This window comes from Diabrotica virgifera, chromosome 2, assembly GCF_917563875.1.
Source record: "Diabrotica virgifera virgifera chromosome 2, PGI_DIABVI_V3a".
In the NCBI taxonomy this organism is placed as follows: domain Eukaryota; kingdom Metazoa; phylum Arthropoda; class Insecta; order Coleoptera; family Chrysomelidae; genus Diabrotica; species Diabrotica virgifera.
In genome coordinates this window covers 172,250,955-172,263,264 of record NC_065444.1, presented here as the reverse complement: position 1 = coordinate 172,263,264, position 12,310 = coordinate 172,250,955, and the positions used below count along the sequence as shown (strand labels likewise).

The 12,310-nt window shown below is 31.1% G+C and overlaps 1 protein-coding gene and 1 non-coding gene across 13 annotated transcripts in view; one reads left to right on the top strand and one right to left on the bottom strand.

Annotated features, from left to right (window-relative positions):
• The window catches only part of LOC114331473 (transient receptor potential cation channel trpm), a 1,429,758-nt gene that overhangs the window by 1,070,191 nt on the left and 347,257 nt on the right, over positions 1–12,310 (top strand). The window lies entirely within an intron of this gene.
• Positions 6,623–6,765, bottom strand: LOC126880995 (U4 spliceosomal RNA). Its single transcript, XR_007696699.1, has one exon. It is a non-coding gene; the product is annotated as a U4 spliceosomal RNA (small nuclear RNA).

Genomic DNA, 12,310 nt, shown 5'->3' with positions numbered 1-12,310 from the left:
TTTTGTTTTATTTTTAAAATCGATATTTACATAAAGCTGACAATTCTACATTTTTGCTTACGAAAACAACTTCATTATTAGGGCAAAAAGCAGTAACTGCTGAATTTTCAGCCAAAAAACAAGTAACACATTGTATGATTTGTCAAAAATTAATGCATATTTTTTAATGTTTTTAACGTTTTTCTGCTTAAAATTAAAGAAATAATAAATTGTGTGAAAGAAAGAATCTTAAATTACAAATAACTCAAAATGATTATTTTGGCACTTACTGCTTTTTACCTTATCACGGCAGTGTTCTGTCCACGCGTACCATGGGCTTCTTGTACGTATAGAGGATGATAGACTGCACAACTCCGTGTAGAACTCTCCTCTCTCCTCCTTGTGGATTTGGATCTAGCGATATTGGTTAAAAATTCTACGTTTCTCACTTATTTTTTTGATTTCGTATCACATATAGTGATTTTCTTTCGCTGATGTTTATACTCAGTGATAGGTCGGGCAGACCCTACCTTCGTTCTAAATACACCAATTTCCTGTTAAAGTTGAACTATGTGCCTGACCAAAACCAGCACCATATCGAGAACACGCAATTCTGTGATTCGATAACACGTCTTGATGTGTGACTTATTTTACATTTTTTTTTATTACAATATAGGTAACTAAAAATAATAATAAGAAAATATGTAGTAAATCTCATATCTAATTAAATGTGATCGCTATAAAAAATTGGATGTGCTTCTGCTGAATTAATATTACCAACTGTATAAATATTCATGATGCGCCCTCTGTGTTTTTTGTTTACTTTATTCGGTTATAATTGAAAATCGATTACTTTTAATTAGAACTTTATTCCTGTTCCTGTTACCGAATCGTTTTTACACAAGTTAATGGAAATTGTACTTTTTAATTGTGTCAACATGCTGCACAATTAAATACACAGGTAAGATCTATTAGTAGCCTTAGTGTATACAGACACAGTACCTACACACAGATGGAATAAAAATTTTCTGTTTACAGGATCCTCGGCATGTGAAATATTGAAAATAATAGTTAGTGTAAGAATTTATAATTAAGGGCATAGGCGCAAAATCTCGCGCCAATGCTATTTAAATGCATTCATTTTTTTCGAATCCTGAGAAAACTAATCATAGTCCAGAAAAATAAGGTTTTTAAAAGAAAAATACGGTTTTTGCTTGCTTTCGATTCAGAGGGATGCACAATTCCTGGACAGTTGTTTCTGTCTTACAGAGTTCTAGTACATTCTTTTAAGGTTTTTGCTGTAAATTTTAAAGAACCGCTTGGATTGACATAAAATTTGGCATACGCCAACATGTCAAAGAAAAAAAGTGATATGGTGCCGATGTGTGCTTTTGCCCTGGGGTGAGTTTCACCCCATCTCGCGGGTGAAAAAATATATGTCCAAGATAAGTCCCAAAATGGATAAACTGACTAATTCTAAGCAACTTTTGTTCTATAGAGTTTTTTCACCAAATCAATACTTTTCGAGTTATATGCAAGTGAATATGTTCATTTTTCAACAAACTAATCACGTTTTTTCGGTTTTTCGCAAATAACTCAAAACGTAAGCATTTTCTCGAAAAAAAATATTCTTAGCAAAACTATAGCCTACAAAAAAGTGAAAAAACGGTGTCTATATTAGGTCTCTATACCTAGCAAAAGCAGAGTTATAGCTAATGAAAAATAGCTTCATATTCGAAAAATCCCAAATACAATAATTCAATGTGAAATATTCAAATAATGAAGCATTCTTGGGGAAAACACATTACAACTTTTTTAAAGTGTTTAAAAAATCTTTATTTCTGTTTTTATAAAAAAAATTCTAGCATCAAATTTAAGCAAGTTACGCTCAAAATAAAGTTGGTCCCTTTTGTTTTGGCAAAAAAAATGAGCAAGATCACCCCCCAATTAGCAACTTAAATGAAATTAATCGTTACCGCTTCACAAGTTACTTTACTTATGTTGTGTTTATATTATCTGTAAGTTTCATCGATTCAAAGTGCTTATTTTTGAAATAATTTGGTTTTAAAGTAAAATTTTTAAAAATTTTAATTTTGAAAAAAATGTTTTTTCAAAATAACTTAAAAATTGTTAGAGATACCAAAAATCTTAAACAATCAAAAAAGTCGGCTTTACTTTTCTGAATATTTTGTATTTTTTTGTTTTTCTGTAAAACAAAAATTGGTTAAGATTCGGTGTTTCTAAATTTGCATACACTCGTGATAAGTGACTCGTTCAAGCCCTTTTAACTACAGCTCTTTCAAAAATGAAACTTACAGATGATATGATCAATACATACGCGAGTAAAAAACTTGTGAAGTGGTAACAATTAAGTTCATTTGAAATTCTAATTAGGGGGTGATTTTCCCGATATCTTACAAAAAAAGGGACCAACTTTATTTTGAGCGTAACTTGTTTTGATGCTAAATTTTTTTTTAAACAAATATAAGCATTTTTAACACTTTAAAAAAGCTAAAATGAGTTTTCTCCAAAAAAGTTCTTCGTTGTTTGGTTATGGCACGTTAAAATATTCGATTTGGAATTGGACGAATATGAACCTATTTTTCATTAGCTATAACTCTGCTTCTACTAGGAAGGCTTCTACTAGGCATAGTGACCTAATATATACAACATGTTTTTCACTTTTTTTACGTGCTATATTTTTGATAAATTTTTTTTTCGATAAAATACTTACTTTTTGAGTTATTTGCGAAAAACCGTCTGAAAACGTGGTTATTTTGTGGAAAAATTAACATATTCACTCGGAAATAACTCGAAAACTATTAATTTGGTGAAAAAACTTTATAGAACAAAAGTTGCTTAGAATTAGTCTTTTTATCCACTTCCGGACTTATTTCGAACATATATTTTTCACCCCCAAAAGGGGGTGAAACTCACCCCTAGGGCAAAAGCACACATCGGCACAATATCACTTTTTTTCTTTGACTTGTTAGCTATGTGTATGCCAAATTTCATGTCAATCCAAGCGGTTCTTTAGAATTTACAAGTAACACATTGTATGATTTGTCAAAAATTAATGCATATTTTTTAATGTTTTTAACGTTTTTCTGCTTAAAATTAAAGAAATAATAAATTGTGTGAAAGAAAGAATCTTACATTACAAATAACTCAAAATGATTATTTTGGCACTTACTGCTTTTTACCTTATCACGGCAGTGTTCTGTCCACGCGTACCATGGGCTTCTTGTACGTATAGAGGATGATAGACTGCACAACTCCGTGTAGAACTCTCCTCCTTGTGGATTTGGATCTAGCGATATTGGTTAAAAATTCTACCTTTCTCACTTATTTTTTTGATTTCGTATCACATATAGTGATTTTCTTTCGCTGATGTTTATACTCAGTGATAGGTCGGGCAGACCCTACCTTCGTTCTAAATACACCAATTTCCTGGTAAAGTTGCACTATGTGCCTGACCAAAACCAGCACCATATCGAGAACACGCAATTCTGTGATTCGATAACACGTCTTGATGTGTGACTTATTTTACATATTTTTTTTATTACAGTATAGGTAACTAAAAATAATAATAAGAAAATATGTAGTAAATCTCATATCTAATTAAATGTGATCGCTATAAAAAATTGGATGTGCTTCTGCTGAATTAATATTACCAACTGTATAAATATTCATGATGCGCCCTCTGTGTTTTTTGTTTACTTTATTCGATTATAATTGAAAATCGATTACTTTTAATTAGAACTTTATTCCTGTTCCTGTTACCGAATCGTTTTTACACAAGTTAATGGAAATTGTACTTTTTAATTGTGTCAACATGCTGCACAATTAAATACACAGGTAAAATCTATTAGTAGCCTTAGTGTATACAGACACAGTACCTACACACAGATGGAATAAAAATTTTCTGTTTACAGGATCCTCGGCATGTGAAATATTGAAAATAATAGTTAGTGTAAGAATTTATAATTAAGGGCATAGGCGCAAAATCTCGCGCCAATGCTATTTAAATGCATTCATTTTTTTTCGAATCCTGAGAAAACTAATCATAGTCCAGAAAAATAAGGTTTTTAAAAGAAAAATACGGTTTTTGCTTGCTTTCGATTCAGAGGGATGCACAATTCCTGGACAGTTGTTTCTGTCTTACAGAGTTCTAGTACATTCTTTTAAGGTTTTTGCTGTAAATTTTAAAGAACCGCTTGGATTGACATAAAATTTGGCATACGCCAACATGCCAAAGAAAAAAAGTGATATGGTGCCGATGTGTGCTTTTGCCCTGGGGTGAGTTTCACCCCATCTCGCGGGGGAAAAAATATATGTCCAAGATAAGTCCCAAAATGGATAAACTGACTAATTCTAAGCAACTTTTGTTCTATAGAGTTTTTTCACCAAATCAATACTTTTCGAGTTATTTGCAAGTGAATATGTTCATTTTTCAACAAACTAATCACGTTTTTGGACGGTTTTTCGCAAATAACTCAAAACGTAAGCATTTTCTCGAAAAAAAATATTCTTAGCAAAACTATAGCCTACAAAAAAGTGAAAAAACGGTGTCTATATTAGGTCTCTATACCTAGCAAAAGCAGAGTTATAGCTAATGAAAAATAGCTTCATATTCGAAAAATCCCAAATAGAATAATTCAATGTGAAATATTCAAATAATGAAGCATTCTTGGGGAAAACACATTACAACTTTTTTAAAGTGTTTAAAAAAAAATCTTTATTTCTGTTTTTATAAAAAAAATTCTAGCATCAAATTTAAGCAAGTTACGCTCAAAATAAAGTTGGTCCCTTTTGTTTTGGCAAAAAAAATGAGCAAGATCACCCCCCAATTAGCAACTTAAATGAAATTAATCGTTACCGCTTCACAAGTTACTTTACTTATGTTGTGTTTATATTATCTGTAAGTTTCATCGATTCAAAGTGCTTATTTTTGAAATAATTTGGTTTTAAAGTAAAATTTTTAAAAATTTTAATTTTGAAAAAAATGTTTTTTTCAAAATAACTTAAAAATTGTTAGAGATACCAAAAATCTTAAACAATAAAAAAAGTCGGCTTTACTTTTCTGAATATTTTGTATTTTTTTGTTTTTCTGTAAGACAAAAATTGGTTAAGATTCGGTGTTTCTAAATTTGCATACACTCGTGAAAAGTGACTCGTTCAAGCCCTTTTAACTACAGCTCTTTCAAAAATGAAACTTACAGATGATATGATCAATACATACGCGAGTAAAAAACTTGTGAAGTGGTAACAATTAAGTTCATTTGAAATTCTAATTAGGGGGTGATTTTCCCGATTTCTTACAAAAAAGGGACCAACTTTATTTTGAGCGTAACTTGTTTTGATGCTAAAATTTTTTTTAAACAAATATAAGCATTTTTAACACTTTAAAAAAGTTAAAATGAGTTTTCCCCAAAAAAGTTCTTCGTTGTTTGGCTATGGCACGTTAAAATATTCGATTTGGAATTGGACGAATATGAACCTATTTTTCATTAGCTATAACTCTGCTTCTACTAGGAAGGCTTCTACTAGGCATAGTGACCTAATATATACACCATGTTTTTCACTTTTTTTACGTGCTATATTTTTGATAAATTTTTTTTCGATAAAATACTTACTTTTTGAGTTATTTGCGAAAAATCGTCTGAAAACGTGGTTATTTTGTGTAAAAATTAACATATTCACTCGGAAATAACTCGAAAACTATTAATTTGGTGAAAAAACTTTATAGAACAAAAGTTGCTTAGAATTAGTCGTTTTATCCATTTCCGGACTTATTTCCAACATATATTTTTCACCACTTTTTTTCTTTGACTTGTTAGCTATGTGTATGCCAAATTTCATGTCAATCCAAGCGGTTCTTTAGAATTTAGAGGTTTTTACCTTTAAAGAACGTACTATTCCTCAGCAGAGCTAGCGTGCACACCTCTAATGACTTTTCAGTTTGTGTAAGTAAGGTTTTTTGTCGAGATACTTAACCATTCAAATGGGTTGCAAATGGGTTTTTTGGGTATTATATACCTAATCCGTTATAAATACAAAAATGCCCGTCACAGTTCGGACGAGAATTTTAGTTACTAACAAATAAGGGTCAAAAATGGCAATTTTTTCGTTTAAATCGCTACAGGTAAAAATAGTCTCATTAAATATCTTATCTCTTAGTAGATGAGCAAAGGGTTTTAAATGTCAGTTTTTTAATTTTGGTCCGATAATTTGTTGCTTCGGAGATTGCAAAATAAGACTAAAGTTCAAAAATCAAAAATTTGCTATAACTTTTGCCAAAATGAGAGACTTTGATATTGCATGAAAAGTTGGGTCAAACAGTAATGCACAAAAAATTTTAAGACAATAATTAGTGTATATATATATATATATATATATATATATATATATATATATATATATATATATATATATATATATATAGTCTTTTGAGTCCCTTTTACTTTTCAGTGTCGGGACTGCAATAATTAGTCAGTTAGTTAAATTTTATAATTTGTTTATCCCACAGAGCTTTTTGTTAGAATGTTATTGTTCAGAAAATTATAATAATACATCAACTCTGTGCAAACCACATGCAAGAAGAATACTTTATATTTTCAACGTATTTTAAAATCAATTAAAAGTCATTTTTACCAATCCAAAAATATTGTACTAAATTATCATTGAGTCATTTTTGGCTTATAAAAAATTTGAATAAGTTTCAACTAGCAATAATCGCACCTCGGATAAACCTCATTGGTTACGATGTCGCCACTGCGCAAAGCTGTTGAATAACTTTGTTAATATTGACTGTAGAATAAATCTACTTTGGTATTTAAAAACGTATTTTAACACGAATTTTCAAAAACAAAATTTCGACTAGGTTAATTACGGTCAAAGTTAGCCACTTTTTTTAATTAATTCACAGCTACTTATATAATATATTAAATTCTCCTGTCACAGTGTTAGTTACCATACTCCGCCGTAACGGCTTGACCGCTTTTTATGAAATTTTACACGTACATATATCCTGTGGGACTGAAAATAGGTTGTACTCCATTTTTCATACCCATAAGTGATAATGGGGGTTGCCCCACTGACTTTTCTTTTAAATTTTTTTGGACAAAATTGTTTACTTTAATTTTATATGATGTAGCATTAAAAATACCTACAACCCTTAATTTTCACCCTTCTTTACATCTATATCCTGTGGGACTGAAAATAGGTTGTACTATATTTTTCATACCCATAAGTGATAAGGGGGGTTGCCCCACTGACTTTTCTTTTAAATTGTTTTGGACAAAATTGTTAACCTTAATTTTATATGATAAAGTAAGTAGCATTAAAAAATACACACAACCCTTAATTTTCACGTTTCTATCAAAAACCCCAATTTTTAATAGCCATCTATATTTACATCTATAAAATTCTCCTTTTTACATTGGTAGTTGCCATACTCATCGGAGACGGCTTGACCGATTTTTATAAAATTATATATGTATGAATATTCGGTAGGTCTGAGAATCGGTTGAAATGTGTCTTTCATATTTCTAATTGATAAGGGAGGTTCCCCCTAACATTGTGTCATGTTAGGTGGGGATATATGTGCATAATGTACTCTACAAGACTACGTGTACATACAAATTAAAAAAATAGTGATCAAAATCCATCAGCAAGCTTCGGATATATTAATCGCAGCATATATTTGAAAAATCAATTTCATTTTTTGGGTGCGCGGATTTTAATTATGGTCCACTGACCCCGAACTAATTTCGTTAAGACTTCATTTTTAAAGCTTTAACCCTCGTAAGGCGGTGCTTATATTCTTACGTAAACAACGGTGCGGGGTGCATTTGCACTCCATCTGTATATCCTTTTTTATATGTGAACGTCGAGGAAATTAATTTGAAAGATAATTAGGACTTTTTTATTACAGTACAAAACATAATTTTACAAAAAAAAGTAAGTACTCATTTCTTCTAAAAAAAAAAATATTATCGTCGCAAGACAAACACATGAAATTTTTCACATAATGAGTAACACAAAGTTTTTACACATAATACAGTTATGCCGGGACTTTCGGTTTTTTTTCTCTGACATAAGTAACACCGACCTTGTCCCGTAGCTCTGTTAGCTCCAGGTGGAACATCAGAAACGTCCAATTCAGGATACGATGTTTTCATCATTTGCACCCAAAAGTCATTTTTTCAAAAAGCACGTAAATATAAAGAGTTTTAAATGCTGTAATGGGTGGAATACGTTTAGAATTGAACTTAATACGAATAAAAAAATGGACAAAAAAATTTATTAAAAAAGATAGGTGAGAAAAACGAGGTCTGGGGTGCGGCTGCATCCCGCACCGCCTTACGAGGGTTAACCGCTCTTTTGAAGTTCAAAGTTTACTCAAACTTTTACACATAAACTATATACCTTGAAATTCAAAATGGCACTATTTAGGTTGCTTAATTGTAATAAACAAAGTATTAGTAAAGTATAGTGTAAAGTTTTACCAAAAATTTCATTTTTTTGATTTCTGAGTGATACCAAAAATTCAAAAATCATTAAAAATAAAAAAACTCGACGTTGTGACCTAGTGAAACTCATAAGCTAATTAAATCTTTTTGAATTTTTTGTTTCGTATAATCTAGTGACGAGTTCTGATGTCCACCGCAAAATCCATTTTTTTGTGAGCTGCCTGTCAAAATTTGTCACCAATGGCTTATTTTTCAATATTTTGGACTGAATTTTTTTTTTTAATATTCTTTGAATTTTACTTAATATGCTCAGCTCAACTGCTTCTTCTGGATCGTAGAAGATGCTTCCTGGTGGTCGGTATGTTCACCGGCCACTGTAGACTCCGATGGCACTTTCATCTGCTTGGACTGGCGGATGGCTCATGGTGTCGTCTATGTAACGAGGAGGAGGAAACCTCCTCACATGTCCTCTGGGAGTGCCCGGTATTGGCCTATCGGAGGTGGCAGATCCTGGGATCGGCATCTATGCAGAGGAGCCAGGTGAGGGAGTTGTCTTTCAAAAGACTTGTGGCTTTCTGTGAGGCCATAAGGTTTCTGGGGGACTAGCATGGGAGCTCGGTGCAGTCTGGGCCCCATAAACGCCGAAGACCAGGTTCTTATGGACCTGATCTGATCAGCAAGATTGGGGTGATATAATGGACCCGCCGTAGGAGGTTTAAGTGTCTGAAGGGCTCACAAGTGGGCCCTGCCCCGATATACCATTACCATTACTTAATATGTTTATTTAATTTAAAAATAAAATAATTGTACCATAGCTTCGAAAAAAATTCACAAAAATGTGCTTGATATGTTGATTTCAAACCATACCCCCCCCCCCTTAAATGAAAGTACATAACTTTAAAATACTCTCTGAAAATTTCAGATTTATCAGAGTAAATTACCGGAGATACAGCAGCTTCGTGCCAGCGCGCTTGAGCGTAGTGAGAAACGTTCAACAGCTGTTTACCTTGTCTTTTGTAAATTACTCCGCGATTCAAAAACCTATTCCGGTGTGCATCACTTTACGATTTGACAGACAAAAAGAAATTTAAAATAAAATTTGTCAAAACTGTAAATGCCTTTTTTTCAAACTGCTCTTTTCAATGGTGGTAGTCATTGTAACTAAAAAACTTCACCGATCCACCTAAAATTTAGCGTTGATTTTCTTTAGATATTTCGTGAAATAACGCTGTAGAATTATTTTTTGTTTTATGCTTATTTTTTTTTAACAATAATACTTAAATATAATACGTGTAATAAACATAAAAAACGTTGATACATACTAAAAAAATCGACAGTATTTCCTCGAGAAACTCATAATCGCTAATAAAATCTTTTTGAATTTTTTGTTTCACATTATCAAATGACGAGTTCTGATCAACCGTCAAACGGTTAACTGCGATTTTTTAAGTGTCTGTAAAAATTTTTGAAAGTAAAATAAATATACCATAATTGATGAATTCGACCGTTACTTGATGGAAGTTCATTTTATCTAACAATCAAACACTGAAAACGTTTGTTTTCTATACTTCCACAAAATTTATTACAACTATGTGACTACAGCTGTTTCGGCAGAGTGCCTTTTAGACCAGTAAGCATCTGTTTTTAGGTGGGTGTGAGAGGGGGCATTCAGATTTTTGCGGATAAAGTTAGGTGATAACTTTGTTAATAATAATTGATTTATGCTCCTTCTCAAATATGCCCGGAACATTAATAAAAAAAATAAAATATTTAAAAATTTCAAAAAATTCGTTTTTTTTTTCTACTTTTTTTGCTTATAACTTAAAAACTGTTAATTTTAGAACAAAGTCCATAGGAATAAAACAAAGATAATTAAATTTTCTATCAGATGCGATTGGTTAAAAATTATTTATCACCCTTGCTTCAAAATAGCAATAAATATAAAATAAGGGGGCAAAACAAGCCTGTCCTTCTTCAATGATTTTCCATCACTTAGGTTACACATGGAACCTTCCTAATTCGCTTAAAAAATTTTTGTAATATGCTAAAACCGTACACCAAATTTCATTAAAATTGACTTACTAGATTTTGCATAATAATTTTGCAATCTAAACATTTTTTAAAAAATTAAAAATTTTTTAAATCTTGCAAAACAAAAACTAGAATATACAAAGATTTGTCAATTTTTTTGCATATAAAGAAGTACTCCATCTATCTAATGCACTTTACAGAATTGAAATCGGATTATTTAAGCAGCCTCAGCAATGTTTTAAAGTTATAAACAATTTTTTGGCTTATAAACAAATTAGTTCTGTGGCCAGGAGGGGGTGCTACGGGCTCCTTTATTTAGATGGACTTACCCAAGTTTTTTTATATATTTTGACCCGTAGAACACGAATTTTTTGGGCAACAGTTGATCCGGATGTCGATAAGATTGTTATAAACAAAGAACTTGAGGAATTACATAAAATCGATTTTTCGCAAAATAAAACATTTTTTTGTATTTCTTGGGTAATTCTAAGCAAAAAATGTTCTTACAAGTTTTTTCGTAGGATGCATAGTTTTCGAGATAAACGCGGTGGAACTTTCAAAAAATCGAGAAATTGCAATTTTTGAACGCGAATAACGTTTGATTAAAAAATAAAATAGCAATTCTGCTGACAGCATTTGAAAGTTTAAGTCAAAATATACCGGTTTTAATTATTTGCATTGCTAAAAATTAATTTTTTTATTATTAAACAAAGCTATTTGTTTATAAGCCAAAAAATTGTTTATAAATTTAAAACATTGCTGGGGCCCCTTAAATAATCCGATTTTAATTCTATAAATTGTATTAGATAGGTAGAGCACCTCTTTATATGTAAAAAAATTAGCCAACTTCTAAATGGTCTACTTTTTGTTCAGAAAGATTTTAAAAAATTTGAACATTTTTAAAAACATTTAGATTGCAAATTTATTATGCAAAATTTATTAGGTCGATTTTAATGAAATTTGGTACACAATTTAAGTATGCTACAAAGAATTTTCTAAGCGAATTACTAAGGTTCTAAGTGCCACCATAGTGGTTAAAAAATATTAAATAACAACAGAGTTATTTTGCCCCCTTATTTTGTATTTATTGCTATATTGCAGAAAAGGTAATACCTTAAGACATTTTTTACCAGTCGTATATCATACAAAATTCAATTATCTTTATTTGATTTCTATACGACTTTGTTCCAAAACGAATCGTTTTAAAGGTTTAAGCAAAGAAAGCAGAAAATAATCGATGTTTTTTCGAAATTTTTAAATATTCTAATTTTTTTATTAACGTTCTGGCATATTTGAGGAGCATAATTCAATTATTATTACTGAAGGTGTCACCTAACTTTATCTGCAAAAATCCTAATGCCACCTCTCACATCCAAAAATAGACGTTTTTTCGCAGATTCTTACTGGTCTATTTCTCAAGTGATTTAGTTTACAATGGTTTGCCTATTTAAAGTCTTTAACTGAAGAGGTTGAGAAGTGGGGAGCTGTTTGTCTCGAGTTGGTCATTCAGAATTATATCTGTATTTTTCAATTTATTAATTTCCATAGATTCTAACAAAGATAGCTTAAGACCTTTATTTTGAATATGCAGAATTTGAAACTGTTCATTAAAAGAATGATTATGATCTAGAAGGTGAAGTGCGTATGTAGAAGTGTCTCTTTTCTATTGTTGAAAGCCCTTTTGTGTTCTGCTATCCGTTTGTCAAAAGTTCTGCCAGTTTGGCCGATGTAAGCTTTCGGACAGTCACCACAAGTTAGTTTGTAAACACCACTCTGTAGTTGTTTTCTCTTTCGGCTCTTATTTTTCTTAATATATTTGCTTAAGT